At 45.3% G+C, this 16,342-nt stretch overlaps 1 protein-coding gene across 6 annotated transcripts in view; it reads right to left on the bottom strand.

Annotated features, from left to right (window-relative positions):
- The window catches only part of LOC125741896 (trinucleotide repeat-containing gene 6A protein-like), a 37,995-nt gene extending 31,407 nt beyond the window's left edge, over positions 1 to 6,588 (bottom strand). For 3 of the 6 annotated variants that reach the window (XM_049013390.1, XM_049013389.1, XM_049013388.1), the window contains exons 1-2: positions 6,429 to 6,587; positions 5,373 to 5,418 (exon numbers count right to left, since the gene is read on the bottom strand). The gene's annotated coding sequence lies outside the window, so the exon portion shown is untranslated. Of the gene's footprint in view, positions 1 to 5,372; positions 5,419 to 6,428 lie in introns of those variants that run through there. The other 3 variants (XM_049013391.1, XM_049013392.1, XM_049013393.1) reach the window with 2 other exon arrangements.
- Between the last annotated feature and the right edge of the window lie 9,754 nt (positions 6,589 to 16,342).

Consider the following 16,342-nt stretch of genomic DNA (forward strand, 5'->3'; position numbering starts at 1 on the left):
TGACAACCCACCCCTGCAGAACAGATCCTTCACAAGTCACTTGCTGACACATCATGCATTTGAAAGAACGCACAAGTTTTCAAAACCCAACCAACGGCATGAAAGCATCAGCAGCATTTAAACCTGATAGCCCACTATACGAAGCAAATTCACGTAACTGCAGCAATCTGAAGACGCCAAACTAATGCAAATTACTCTCCTGCACAGTAGCACTGATACAGCAATATTCAGACTTGCAAGTATAATACTTTCAAAGCCTAAATAGCCTGTCGACAAAAAGCGGTGACGTAAAAAACAAATCTACTTCAATTTTAGATGCAGATCACAAGCTTGATTCCTTCAACGCCTGCAGGAGAAAGGGAGCTTTGAACTTGACTCCTAAAGCTGGAAAAGGAAAATGTCATCATTTATAGATCTAGTACTCAAAACTCAAACTAACCCAAGGTGCAATTCCTCAATCGTTAAGAATATCCTAAAATATCCATTTTTAAACCTTTTTAACTTTCACTATCAGTCAAAGTAAGTTTACACACAACACAAACACATACACTGGTTAATGCAACCTTTAGGCTAGGTGCACTGCCCTTAGCTAGAGACATTAACTGGATGTATATCTGGCCATTGACTTCATCTACCAAATTAGACATTCTTGTATAGACCCACTGGATACAATGCAGTAAACCAGAAATGCTCTCCATGTCCAAGATGCCTGACGTCTGTCTCCCTTCAACAATGGAACCAAAACCCCCCCCCCCCCCCCCCCCCCCAGCCAGGTAATCAGGCGTGTTTTAATGTGCATCATGGGGAGCGACAACAAAGACAAGGTTTACGTAGACCACAAATCATACCTTTGAAACTATACCCTCAAAGACCGACGGGGTTTGTGTGGCTCCATGCTTTACACACTTCAGCTGATGCAGAACTGCCACCCTCAAAAGAGTTGAGGGGCTTGAACCGAAGCTCCTGTATAGTTATGTACTGCAGAGATGAACCGCGAAAGCAAAGGTGGCTCCATATAATGGAGCTGAATGCCATCACGACGTCACAGCACGACATTTTACTCACCAGTGCGATGGTGCTGGTGCCAACAAACCTACTGCAATGCCAGTTGTGTAAAAGTATAGCACATACAATTATGTACAGTACATAATACTTGATAACCATTACTGGTTTATGCATTTGCTATTCTGTGCTTCTTCATTTTAGAGTGTATTCTTCGTACTTCACTGTAGTTCACTGTAAAACCGTACACCGTGTTACGGATAGTGTGCAAGTATACTTACGAAGTTCGCACAACAACAAAGTGGGCCATTAATGCATTTCTCACACGGGATTTCCACGGTTAAGCGAAGCATGACTTTACATCCGCCGCTATTTAAATATTACCAGTTACGATTATTAAGTAAATTACAAACATTGCCTGGGTGGGAAGTATGTTTTCTTCAGACTTGCTGAATTCAGTAGAACCAAATTCTGAATTTTCACAGAATCGTTTCTCCACCGATCGGACATGCATCCACTGGAAGTGACAGCAGGATGAAAAAGGCTTATCGTACAATTTAGGCTGTTTTCTAGTGAGATGGTTTAAGAAGCCTGAGGTCAGAAAAAAAACAAAAAACCGGTTTAGAAAAATAAAATAAAAATAATTAAAATCGATCTAAGGGGGCAGCATGGTGGTTCAGTGGTTAGCACTGTTGTGGGACCTGAGTTCGAGTCTCTGCCTGGGTCACATGTGTTTTGTGTTTGCATGTTCTCCCCCGGTTTCCCCCCCACAGTCCAAAAACATGCTGAGGCTGATTGGAGTTGCTAAATTTCAAGTAGGTGTGCATGTGTGAGTGAATGGTGTGTGAGTGTACCTTGCGATGGGCTGGCCCCCCATCCTGGGTTGTTCCCTGCCTCGTGCCCATTGCTTCTGGGATAGGCTCCGGACCCTCCGCAACCCAGTAGGATAAGCGGTTTGGAAAATGGATGGATGGATAAATCGATCTATGCTTATTGATAATCAAGGATGTTATTTGAAACTGTAGACCCATTGTACAGTTCAATATTGTTCTAATGTTGTTTACACATAAGACCTCTTACTAGTCCTTCTAATAATGGTTGATAGCCAGGGGCTCATGCTGAGATTAATTTATTCAATGTTCTCTCGACTACGTTAATAGGAAGGCCACCCACCAGATCAAAAAATGTTTTGTGATGTGCTTAGCTTGACGTGGACTGACCTTTTCCCCCCTGAAATAAGCAATTCTTGTGTCATAGACAGTGATAATTCTGCTCTGCTTGTGGGACTGGAAGGATGCAGTCTCAATGATTGTTTGCAATGTTGCCTGAAAAGGGAACACTCATCCGAAATTGCATGGAAATAGCTTGCTTCTAGTGCCCAGACTAGAATACTGCCACACTTCAGAAGGCATTTTATATACCCAGTATGCCGTAACACTCTCTGCCACCAGAGCTCACAAAGCAGGCGTATCTATTACGCTACGCCGAACCTTTTACATAATGGGTTGCTGCATGAACTGGCTATGGCTATTACTTATCGAAAACGATATTTAACTTAACGTGTGAAAAATCGATAACTGGTCCGAGCCCAATCCAGGCAACCTCCTGCCCAGGCAACCTCACCAAATGCTCTATCAAGTGAACCTGCCTCAACTGTGTTTAAGTCAATTCAATCCAAACATTTGAAGAACTTTGTAAATACACAACTGGTCTGAGATTAATCAGAATTCCTTTTGTGCTATGAGATAGTTATAAGGAAGTACACATTGTGTATGTACATACAAACAGTCTGTGACCTCTGCCAGCATATAGTGTGTTTCCTTTTTGCCTGTGAGTCTAACCTGCTTCTTAGCTACCTGGCTATTTCGACCTGCAGTGTTCAAAGTTCAAAGACTGGTGCATAAACGAAAGAGAAATTCATGATTTTGAAATCGGGATTCAAATACTGAAGCACGAGCAAAATACAGCGATACGTAAAAGTAACAGCATGCACAAGTAGATGACTTGCTAAAGACTAAGCTGAAGACACAGAACTGCCCATTGTGGGAACATTTCACGAGACAGGCGAAATTCTCAGGCAATCAGGAAAATGCCCCACAAAAATTAAATACCCCAATCTGACAAGAGTAATAGGAAATTACTCAAAACAGAACACCCATTAATAACTGCATCAGACAAAGGTCTCAGAAATACGACATTAATAATTGTAACGTTATTTTACGATGACAAACGCAAATTAGACATGTACATGTAACATGTAAACAGCATTACATGAATTAATTTATCACACCAGCCGCACACCATAATTATTAACCAATGACAGCAAAATAAATCCTGCACCATAATATACTGCGTGACAAGTAGATTCTTCAAAATATGAGTTCAACTCATCTACTGAGCATGAGAAAGGGTCAGACGTGAAGCGCAGTGAATTGTAATTCATGGTACGTCTATACACGTCAACTGCTGTATATGAACTGAAGGCACGTTTTACAGAACCCTCGCATGCAAGACATTCACAAGGAATTATTAAAATTGTACTGATATTTGGTTAAATCCAACAGAAAGAGTACAAAACCCTAGAACGGAGCAGGAGTTTAACGCGTAAACATTAGGCCTATAGCCAATAATTAAAAGCCTCATTTTGGCTAAATCAAAACTAAATCATTAATTTTGGCAAACTCCTATATTGGCACGTACATTTTAAGAATCAAGGTATAAAATCCTGACCAACACAATTTACTCTGTCTACAAGCAATGATCCATTTCACAGCTCAAACATCTAGCGGTTGCCTCACAATAGTCAGTAGACACCGAATTAAGCAGTCTTCATTTAGGCAAACATAAGGTCCCCAGTACGACGCTTTCCCCACATACTGACACCGAGTATAGCGAATGAAGACCCCTGGGGTAGGACACCACCCCCTGCATTCCTCTCTCCTCTCAGTTAAGTGCTTAACCAGATGGCCACCTAACAACACAACCCTGCCTTGTACAGACCACAGCATCTGCTTATGAGTTTGACACAAAGAGCACAGGTGACACAACCAGGCAAAACCACCATGCAGTACGATATACATAGTGCGTTTCCGAAAAAAATAAAACAAATACGTTCGGCAACTAAAACAACCAGATAAAAATGCTCCTAAACTCAATATGCAACAAACGCATAACTGAACCACAAATTAATACCCTTAACAGTAAATTACAATTAGAAGACTTAATGCCAGCCAAACCTGCCAACATTTTTCAGCTGGAATTAAATATATGCAGTAAAACAATGTAACAAGTAAAACGACAACGTGTATAAGAAAGAAAATTCATCGATTTCTTCCTGGTAGTAACACCAAGGAGAATGTTAGTATGAACACAGCATGTAGGAGAGCCTGATAACATGCAGGGGCTGACATCTTTAATCTAGACACAGATGCATTTAATCCCTTTTACTTGCAGGTTCCAGACTAACATATCATGTTACCAAAAATCATCGTGACAGTTTATAAGCACACGACAACAGTACTGTCAATAGGGCCCAATACCATGTTTACAAAAAGTAAACACACACAGTACATTTGAAAATCTAAGTGGGACTTTGAATCGCTTTTTTTTAAAAAAAAAAAAAAAAAACCTTGAGGTCACCTTTAAGGGCAAACTATGTAAATTAAAAACGCCGGTTGGCCGATGACTAAACTGGGATTATAACCGACACGATATAGGTCCAAAGCCAGACTTGGGAGCTCGGTAACTCATAACTCTGTACTTTTGAGGAAGGTGCTGAGGTTCTGAATTATCACACAAACACCATAAAGGTCAGAGAGACCCAGGCTGTGGCTAGATACTGGCCACTGAAAGGTCAGGTTGTATTCACCGCATGTATTTAAAGCGGGACGATGTCAGAGTCTTAAAGGATCTAGCCTACGAGTTCATAAAAATCCAGTAACAACAAAAAGCTATGAGTAGTGATAAGGCATAAACATCTCGCCAGTCTGACTCATCTAATGAATGCTGTCTGAGCAGAATTTACCTTATTCCAGGGAGAAGTTAACCCTACAGCATCAGAACATTTATGCAACTTCTGCGAAGATGAATTCTGCGAAGCCTATTTTACAGCGTCAGAGGGGTTGGGCATATTGTATTAGAACAGAGATACAAACAGCACCTAAAAGCAGACGGCTGGTTTCACTAAAATCCATAAAGATGGCAACTGACTCAGCAGTGCCTCTGGCCCAGGCTGCAGTTGCCAAGCTTTACTGATGACGTCCACCACATCTAAAGTCCCAAAGTAAAGTCAGGTGGACCGTGGGGGAGGTGTCACACACAGCCGTGCATAGCGAAGGTTACAGTCCGAAGCCCAGCCAGGACAAACTGACCTGCTTTGTCTCCTTTCTGTCTTTGGTGGCTGTAGCTTCCAATTCTCTGCAAAGACAAAATCACTGTTAAAACGTCCTTAAGTTTAAATGGCCAGGGCTAAGGGCATTATTCGTTATTATCTGGATAGTGAAAGGTGAACGGCAAACAAATATTGTCACCTTTTTTTAAAAAAAGGAAAAATAGGATTGCATATGCAAATACGCGAAATGACCATCATCTAAACTGAATAACTTTCACCAGTGTCATCACCGATGTCTTCCTTAATTGTGACTGAAATGCACGCGTTAATAAGCCGGAGCTTTAGAGTCATTCTCTTGTACTTGGTTATCGTAACTATTTACTTCATACGACTCGTAACTAGGCAATTATTAATCAGGTCTATAGGATGGCAGCTTGGATAAGGCAGGACAGTTATTCTGTGTGATTGCTGGGTGCATTAAAACCATCTACAATGAAAGGAATGAACACGACTAACCTACTAGTTTTCTGCGTTTAATGTTTAGTATGTTGACTGAGTTACAAACGATCGAAAAGCAAGAGCGGCTACAGCCTCCGAGCAAACTTTAGGGGATCATTCCCATCACTAAATGTAAACGACCATAACTCGGATTCGGGGCTAAAGCGGACCGGCACCCGGACTGCGGGGCGTTAGTGGCCAGCAGCCGGACCGAGCGCCCCCATCCGCGTCCCGGTACCTTTCAAAGCAAACCGGTCGGCTGACTGCCGATCGACCGACCTAGGGGTAGGTTTATAAAAAACCGATCGGCGGGTAGACCGGGAAGTCGATTGCATCGAACCGACCAAGCCGATACAGCACCGTCCGCCCATCGCAACCACCCTGACCTCTCGAACCGGGATCCGACTAGCTGCTTGTGCATCTCCTTATGCTGCATATCGCTAACCTGCGCTTTGCTTTCGCCAACTAGCAATCAGCGACAAAGCGGTGGGTCAGCAGCCCTTATAAAGGAGTTAAGGTCCTGTGCAGAGGTTCGGTTAAGGCTGCCTACACAGGACCTAACTTGGCTTTTCAAGCCCGAGAGACGCCGGACTCTTACCTCATGAATTTAAAGTGCAACCGAGCGAAAATGAAAGCGAGCGATAAGGCTGGCGGAGCTTATGGCGTCTGCGGCGTTTCCGAAGAGAAGCCGTACAGCTGCGCATCCGCCATTTTCTTCGCACGCTAACCTCCCTGTCTCCTCCCTCCGTCCCCCACGAAGGGCTTCGCTATCGCCTCGGTGAAGCTCGTGTTGACTCGGTTATGCTCGGCCAAATTCGACAAAATTCGGCCAAGATCGAGTACTAGGACCACTACCCACCAAAACGTAGCTGTCGCTAGAGGTTTGAAATCATCGAAAATTAAGATCTGGTATCTCAACTCCCGATAAAAATAAAGTTCATCGTGTGTTTTGGTACAGCCGCCCGCTTTCCCTTAAATCACACTATTGATTCATACAATTTTATGAAGCTTAGTTCAAAAAAGTATGATTAAAAGTTTGGTTTGATTTACTTACGCAGTTTGTTGGACAAACATAACTTAATCACAATCCTGAACTGAAGTCTCTGGCTAGGAATGATAATATATATTATATAATGTATTTATAATTGTGATGGGTGCTGTAATATCTAGTTCAACATGAATATCTTTGACATTGGCTGAAGGTAACCGAAATGATCAGAAGTGACAGGATTTCTCAAAATATCTATTCATCCATTCGCTTGTAAAAATATGTCCATTGACCTCGTGTTATTGTCTTCACAGCTTTATGTATGTAGGTTCTTTAACGATAATTGGTGAATGTCTTGCTGTTATGTAATGGCAGTCGTAAATCGTGGGAGTATTTATAAACAATTAATTGCCATTTAAACTATTAATTGTTTTGTGTTATATATATATATAAGGAAGGCGGCCAGCCATGCCATGTGTATATATTTATATGTATATGTTTCGCAGTGTTTAGCAGGGGATTAACTTTTGTTTTCCAAAGATAAAGCCGCATTTTATAAATTACTATTGAGAATCGTTGTTTCCGTGAGTTGATTCTGGCTGCTATTAAGTAAATAATATCGAAACTTTATGCGGTGAGCAGTTTAATTTTTAATTTCTTTTCTCCATTTTACATATATTTTACCAAACCTGTTACAGTGATATCATTTACTTGTGAATAAAAAAAAGCAGTCGGTCTGGACATCTGAATGCTTTATCTTTCATTTACAGGTTAGATTTGAGTTCAGGTTAAAAACGAAAGTATCCCTGCCCTATGTAAATTTGCTTAAACACATGATGTTTGCGGCATCATCAACGGTTACAATGACGAAATAAACTTTTTCTTTAAGATCTCTGGCTGCTCCACGCTTGCCTTTGCTAGCCGCCGAGGGCTGTAATGTTGTTTACCCCGTGTGCTTTTAAAGACAGACTCCAGAAGGTGCACAGGGCACCCGTCACCGCGGTGACGGAGTTTGCCTGTGGATCGCAGCCAATGTAGACAGGCCGGTTTAAACAGACTCAAAAATGTAGGTGTGGAAGCCTCCTGATTACCACCTTTCCAGACACAGATGCTCCTTTTTAAACAGATAGAGACGCTGTAATAAATCTGTGCTTCGTGAGGGCATGGGAAGAATTAATATGTGATACAACGTTTTTCAGAAAAACACCAACAGCAATTTAATTGCTATGAATATGAACAGAGAACAGACATTTGAGCCGATTGAGTCTCTTTATCCTGTTATTCCATAAAAAAGTGAACGTAATGCTGTCGGGAAGAACAGCTATCCAAAACTGTGCGCCTTTGCAGTCCCATTCCATCACTTCCAAACTGTGAGTATGTAAGAGAAGTTGAAACATGGTGAAATCAGCCATCAACAGGAACCTGTTGGGAAACTTAACAAACTGGCAGGAATGTGTGTTGCGGTCTGGCTTGATCAAACGGCAACATGGGCGTGTAAATAACTGAGGCCTGCTAACTCTTTGATCCTGCTGAAGGAAACACTACTGTCGCGGTAGGCAGTAACCCCCGTCCCCCCCAAGACCCACCCCCACCAAACAACAGCCCCAGACCCCAGGATCTCTCCCTGATTACCTGTTCCTAACTTCCACTATTTATTATCTGACTGGTGCCTTCATTCTGTGAAGTAGCGATATCTTCTGCTCAACTTTCACCTGATTATGCATAACAGAAACCATATGCCATGTGATGTGAAACGGGACGACCTGGCGACATGCCCCAATCCAATCCGACGTGCAGAGCTTCCACCCTCAGCGCGGTATTTAGGGTCCCTCTGTGAGAAAGGGGGCTTGTGGAGTTATTCCTATTTATAGCAGGAAGCGTACGAGGCGAAGATGTTCTGGAATGCAAACTGGCTTCGGCGTCCAAACGACAATGCTTGTCCCCTGCTGCAATTGTATGTTTGTATGAGGAACTTCCTGCTACGAGCCTGGATTCTTGGCATTTCTGCATATTTCTAACATCAGCTTGGTTTTTCCATCCATGCCTATGATACGACGGACAGGGGATATGGGCTTAAAGCTGAGCCGTCACAGAGATGCCCTGGGGGCCTGTGTTGGGGGGCCCATGTGTGGGAGGCCCGGGTTCGGGGTCCTGGCGCTGTGCGGCGCCTCCCGCCCCTCTACACTCCCTAGCTCCCCCCCTTTACTGTGGCCCCATGCAGCCGGGAACACAGTGAAGCGTGTCGGAGCGCAGTGCGGGCCCTGACATGTCCTGCCGCCGTGTACCTTGAATTCCAGTGCCGGCACGGAGCTCCTGCTTCCGCTTATTTTTATCCCGCTGCCCGGAGGCATGTAATGATCACTCACTTATTCCGCAGGAGGCCTCATCCAGGACAAGTTACACAAAAGTACCGGAATGAGGAACGGCAATCTGGGCTGGACGCCGGCAGCGCCGCTAAAAACTCCCATTCTTCTTATAAAAAGGCTGCAGTTCAACAAGAACTCGATGACCGAGCCTGAATACAGGCAAGAAAAGAGGGATGAACCAGTGGCATTAGCCTGTGAATGCCTGGAGAATCTTAGTTGATAAAACTACACTAGATAATCTCATCCCAGTTAAACAAGGCAAAAAGGAGAATTTAACAACCCAGCTAATAGGTATAAGTGAGTTATGAAGGAAAATAACACATATGATCTACGTCTATATATTTCAATCCAGCCAGATTCTCTTAAAGGGGACACATTATATTCTCACCACTTAACTATATACGTCAGTGAATTCCTCCAGACCAGGTCTGAAATGTTTTAAATAATTATATGGATTATTTTCATCCACTGGATCAAAACACGTGTCAAGCGGACATCGATTTCATCCCTGCCGGAGACCAGAAGGCCTGTAAACCTAGAGACGCATCATATTGGTGGTTTAACATGTGACCGGTGTCCATTCAGCGCCTTCGCATGGAGAAGTACACTGTCTGGCACTAAACCAAGGTTACTGCTATAAACTAAAGTTATAAGAAGAAATTTTCATACATTTTGATAAAACAATATACAAATGTAACATAAAAACTACACCTAAACATCCATCCATCCATTTTCCAAACCGCTTATCCTATTGGGTCGCGGGGGGTCTGGAGCCTATCCCGGAAGCAATGGGCACGAGGCAGGGAACAACCCAGGATGGGGGGCCAGCCCATCGCAGGGCACACGCACACACCAGTCACTCTCACATGCACACCTATGGGCAATTCAGCGACGCCAATCAGCCTCAGCATGTTTTTGGACTGTGGGGGGAAACCGGAGTACCCGGAGGAAACCCCACGACGACATGGGGAGAACATGCAAACTCCACACACATGTGACCCAGGCGGAGACTCGAACCCGGGTCCCAGAGGTGTGAGGCAGCGGTGCTAACCACTGCACCACCATGCCGCCCCCAACTATAAAACTAATAACAGCTAATAAACCACACTGAAAATGAACTACAACTAGACTGGATTTCAAATAAAAGTTAATTATTTAAAAACAAAAGCTAAATTAAAATACCAACCCTATAATAACACTGCACTAAAGAGGACAAATAGAAACCCAGGGAGCTCTCCGCTAAGAGCCAGACAGTCACTGTGTGTTACTACCTAAACTTACTAAGGTAATTAATACTCAGAGATTTCAGTAAATATATTTTCATGTTTGTTAATGTGCATCAGGTATGAGAAATGTTGAGCAGTTTAAGATATGAACAGGACAGTCACACTGCATGCAGAGGGTGATGCGGTGAGCAGTCGCAGGAAATGCACAGAGTCGCAGGAAATGCACAGAGCAGAACGCTGTCCGCTCCCAGGCAGCTCTGATGCAGTCCCTGCTTCCCCCACAAATATTGATGCCCCCCCCTTGCCCAGTCTTCTCTCTGAGCAGGAGCAGGCTGAGCGCAGGGGGACAGAGGTCATGGCCCATCAATGCGATCCCGCCAGCGGGCCGCTCTGCCATAATGGCGAGCTGAGCACGGTGCCTGGGAAAATGCGCCGGCCCATTGTGTGCGATCAGACGAGGCGGGAGGCGGCCAGCGGCTTTGCATGGCAAGTAGCAGTGGGCCGCTGACGGAAGCCGCGTGTGCGGCGATGCTCTCACGCCACTTTGCTCCCACAGGCCGTCTCCTGCCTGGGAGCGTACGTGCAGTCACACGCCATGTTTACATGCAACTTTGAATGCCTGCATACTTTAACAGAGCCTATTTTACATTAGGTTCTGAACTTTAAGAAAGTAAACTGCATATTTACATAGTTTCACATCATGTGTTTTTTCCCCAGATGAGGGATTTTTTACATAAATATATACTTTATGTTAGACTTATCTAAACTTTCACTAAAATCCATTATCAGGGCTCATCTCCGAAACTGTCCATCGAAAATGCTGTTTTTGGACTACCATACATATATATGTATATTTCTGTTTATCTGATTGGGTAACACCTGACACCTGACCCCTACAGATCCTGTCTCCTATTGGCCATTATGCTGAAATGAATCCTCTAAGGGTCCTTCAGCATGATGCCGGTCAGGAACATATGCTGGACTTCCTCTGACATTCTCGCTCTTAAATAGGGTTTCTTTTTGGCTGTGTAGCCTTTGTTTATCAGACTGGTGACTGGTGCTTTATTTCAGTTCTGGGATTATTGATGAAAATGCCAACCTTGGTTCCAATTATATACATAAATCTTCTAATTGCTTACCCTTATCAGGTTCGCGGGGACAGGGAGGTGGCGGTAGCAGGCTGGGAGCCTGTCCTATACCACTCAACATAGGATACAAATTTGGGGTCAACCTTGGATGGCATGTCAGGGCATAGGATATACGCACAACCACAGCCATACTGGGGGCATTGGGACTCTAATTAGCTTTAATTCATGTCTTTGGAATGCAGAAGGAAATGCAGAATGCAGAAAGATGACCTGTGTAACACAGGTGAAACGTGCAAATCCACACACACAGAGCAGAGGTGTGATTTGAACCCCCTAACCTGGAGGTGTGAGTCAACAGCACTATCCACTGGCTAAACACAACCACTCCTGCTTCTCTACATTTAAAAGTATTTTGTCGTAGTTCTTCACATTATTTTATGTTTTGTTGGCATTTTCAAATCATTGTTTAATATTATTGTTTCCATTCAGACCAAAGATACAACTGAAGCCTTCGCTGGAATTACAGGTATGGTGATGCACACTTTTACACAAAGGGGTGTTCTCTGCATGCGAGGTGTCTGTCCCTGGTGTCCCTTAGCACCATCAAACCTGTGGATTAGTGCTTTTTCTCTACTGTGTGTACGATTCGCCCAGCTGCAGTGCTGTAGACGTCCAGCCACACAGCAGGGCTGTCTGATTTTAACTGATGGTCATCTGACATGTTAGTTCCCAGCCCCCCCCCCCCCCCCGTACTGGCTGAGGTTCCAACACGGCACGGACACGAATCCGTTACCGAGGATACGCGGCAAAGCCCCCCTCCCATCCCCGACATTCCTGAGAGCTCAGAACAGCACAAATGCCAAGAGGGAAATTTATTGAGCTGATGGATTTTAAAAAGCGGACGGCTAGTGTTGAGGGAGGCGGGAGGGGGAGACGATGGCCGTGGTCATATCCGATTTGTCGGGAGAAACACAGGGGAAGTCAGAATGCAGACAGTGTCACTGCCGTTTCTGTGTGCTTCTTTGCAACAACAGACTTACATGTATTAAATGTAGATTATTTAACAGAAGCATAACAAGGGCTATGGGAAGTGGAAAGCTGCCTACTGGCTGTGACCGTAACCATCCACAGCACCTGGGGGGAGCCAGAGCAGAACTGGCTGAAGCCGCCGTCCACCACAAGACTTCTGCTCCGTCCATCACCCCCTAAAACCTGCTTCTCTCCCCTTTCAGTCCCATAAATCCTCACCATTTCAGAATGTTCCAGCATGATGCTCCGCTGTGGTTCTCCCACACTCTTCCCCTCTCTCTCGCCTCCTACTCCTTCTTTGCTGCCCTCCCCCCCCCCCATGACCCCCATATTCAAACTCGATTGGTCTCACTTCAACCCCCTCCGCTCCCCCCCCGTCTCCGCCCCACCAAGCCCCGATTTCTCGGCCTGGGGTGGGAAGGGGAGTCAGGAACCTGCCAGCTGTGAAATGGATTTGTCGGGGCTGAATTACACCCAGCATCCAACCAATTACCTGTGTGGCCGCCTCACTGCCCCACAGGGCCCCCCCTGCTCCACCATGCCCCCCACCCCCACTCCACTGTGCCTCCCTATCCCCACACCCCCATGCTCCCCCCCCAAAGTACTGTGCCTGCTTCCCAGCTCCATTTATCTATCTGGCTACCATTTTGCTGAGGATTTATCGTTTTCACACAGGCCTGATTTCTGTCATTTACAGATTTTAATGCTCCTTTTTTCCCTGTAGAAGCGAAATGGGTCCCCCACCCTCCCCCATTTCAGGATATCTCACCCTCGAAGCTACGGGCCTCCATACAATGGGGCCAGCACTGGGCTTATTTCCATTTAGCGCACGCACACGACTGCAACCTTAACAGACGGACAGACATCCACGGTAGGTCAGATGGGGGGGGCATCTCTAAGACATCTTACTCAACAGGTTACACCCTGCGGTACTGTCTAGTGTGCATGCCGTCGTACCACTCACCGAAGTCTGTCAGAAATGTCACCCTCCCCAGTGCCCCCCCACCTGACAAACACAAAGGAATGCCAGGTGGGGGGGCTGATTGACCACAGCTATGGTAGAGTGCGAGGTGGCCTATAGGTCCCCCTGTTCTCCCAGTGAGCCTGGTGCCCATCCCAGCAGAGCAGACCCCGGAGAGGATGCTGGTCTAGCCACACAAAGGCCATTTGGAGACTTAAATCCACATGGGTGGGTATCTGTGCATTGGGGATTACTGAGCCTCCGGTTTTATCAGTGCCTCTGCCCCTGTGTGTGCTGGCATGTATACGTACATATTTACTCACTCAGCACGGGCTCCCAAAGATAAGCAGTCTGCTGTTTCCAGGCCCACAAAGGACTCATGGGCGGCCAGGCCTGGTGCTGAACTCCAAACATCCACGTTTATAAATATGTGAATACAGAACACACACAAACACACACACGCACACGCATGCTGGAACCCAATATCCCACAATGACATCATATCTCGCCCCCATGACCAATAGGAGAGTGGCACGGACAGTAACAGGAGAGACCACGGTCACACCGGGTCACTGGGGCAGCATGATAGAGGAGGGGGGCCTGGGAGGTGGATCCCCTCCTTTTTAACTGCCCCAGGGCCGACTCACTGCTAAGACGTCCGCGGTGAGTGCCCATGTGATAATGATCTTCCCATTCAGTGTCACAATTGTAAGACGTGTGTAGATTGATACACTACATTGACTTTCCGTGAAGGTCATGGCTCGATGGTTCAACAGCAGAACCCCTACTGGCGCTTGAGCCGTCTCGGGTTCAAGTGCCTCAGCAACATTCCATCCCTTTTCTAGGTTCAAAAACAAGCGTTTGCACATTTCTGTAACTCAATGTAAAATGTGCAAATAAAGGAATCATCGATTTAAAGAAAGCTGCCAATGTTTGTTTGGTAGCAGGTCAATCAAGGAGATAATTGAAATTCAGAATTTCTGCTGTGGGAAGCATTTTCCCGGGGATGTCGAGGCGGTTTTCATTTCTCTCCTCGCTTCCTTCGTTCTCGATTTAATCTGCTCGCCGTTTTCTCTCCTTTCCAGACCGGTCCTTCCAGAAGAACCAGCAGCTGCAGCCACATCTGCTTTGAGATTAAGTCTGGAGTCTGGAGGAGCCGTGTCAGAAGTCTAGAACGTCTTGCATGTGCAGGTCGTTCTTCACCGCGACTGTTCACAGCTTAAATGCTTATTAGACGAATACTTACCATACTGGTTGCCAGGGGCGATTCATTTGTCAGTAATGTAATCTCATGCGTTGACTTACATCATAAACGGTGATCGTACTGTGGGGATTCATCCCAGGTGGCGCATTAAAATGAGAAAAACAACGTCGGAAAACGTTTGAATTAATGTACGATCGACGGATCCAACGCGGGTTCAGTGCAAATCCTCGGGGTGTCTGTCGCAGAACCGCCATGGTGGCATGTCTGTTGAGGGCCCGGTCTCAGGATTAGTGGCATCAGAGTGACAGGGCCGGCGGAGAGATAATCATGGCCCACATTTTAGGTGTTTAACATCTAATCATATTTGTATCATTAATCACGGCCCACATGTTAGGTGTTTAACATCGAATCATTTATGTATCATTTGTGGAAGGTAAACGGCAAGCTTTAGAGGGGCGTGTTCGAATCAGCGGTCGCAGGATCACGGGTCAGCATGTCTGATTGCCGTTCATGTATGTGACATGCAGATGTCACGCAAATGCGTTTCAGCCCTCTCCAGCCCTGATTGGGGGCCCTATCCCAGTGCAGACTAGCCCAATCTGGATGTGGTGAACCCGCCCACAACTCAATAATTTACATCCACCTTTTACTTGCTGTCAAGTAACAGGTTATTGCCTTTTGCACAGTAGAGTCTGATTCCTTATTCCAAGGTTCACGCTGTATGTGTAGAACTGATTAAATCAGCACCTTCTAGTAATACTAAATGAATGGATATTCCAGGCGGGGGAACCAGCGATTCTCAGCCAAATCATCTCATTATCGCCGGAATTCTGCAAATCTCACGCTTGTGAATTCAAATACATTATTTGCCTTTGCTTAATGTTATAAAGCTTAACTGAATTTTTAAATTAAAATTCCAAAATTTTAAAGAAGCTTTTGGTTTTTGAATGAAGAGAAGGGAGCAGAGTGGGGCTAATTTCAGACAGTTTATTATAATCAGACAGTTCTTCATTTTTGTTTTTGACAGGCATAGATGTTTAATAGTACAAACTGGAAAAGTACATGAATATTACCCTATAAAATAGACGGGGGATCCTAATGAAAAGGAGAATCAAGGCTATGATTCAAAGCTTATGGAAATGAGATGCGTGTGTAACAGGGGGGGAAATAATTCACAGAAATGTGCAAAGGCTGCGACACCCATGGCCGCTAACCTCGCGCGTGTGCGTGTGTGTGTGCGTGAGCAGCTGCACAGTGCTCATAAAACTTCACGTGACGCCAGCGTACATTTCCAGATCCTTTGCTTGTGTGACCAAGCCAAAGGTTTTCGATAATCTGTCCTCTGAAAACTCGCTTGCGGCCCTCAGCCATCCAATATTGTGCCGTAGCAGTCCAATGGGATTCTTTGTTTTATTTTTCCTTTTCCCGGAAAGTTCTGTGTAAAAAGTGAGCAAATACCGTGCCCATTGTTGCACCCAGCGGTGCAGAGACATGGCCGTGATGCTGGCTTTGTATGAGTAGCTATGCAGACAGACCACGGCCGTGTAATACAAACAGACGCCTCTCTTTCTGTCTTCCATTCACTTTATCTTTCCCAGTTTGCGGCTCTCTTCCTCCCTTCCCCTGTCATTGTTCCCCTCCCAGCAGGAG

This window comes from Brienomyrus brachyistius, chromosome 5 (assembly GCF_023856365.1).
Source record: "Brienomyrus brachyistius isolate T26 chromosome 5, BBRACH_0.4, whole genome shotgun sequence".
NCBI lineage: Eukaryota > Metazoa > Chordata > Actinopteri > Osteoglossiformes > Mormyridae > Brienomyrus > Brienomyrus brachyistius.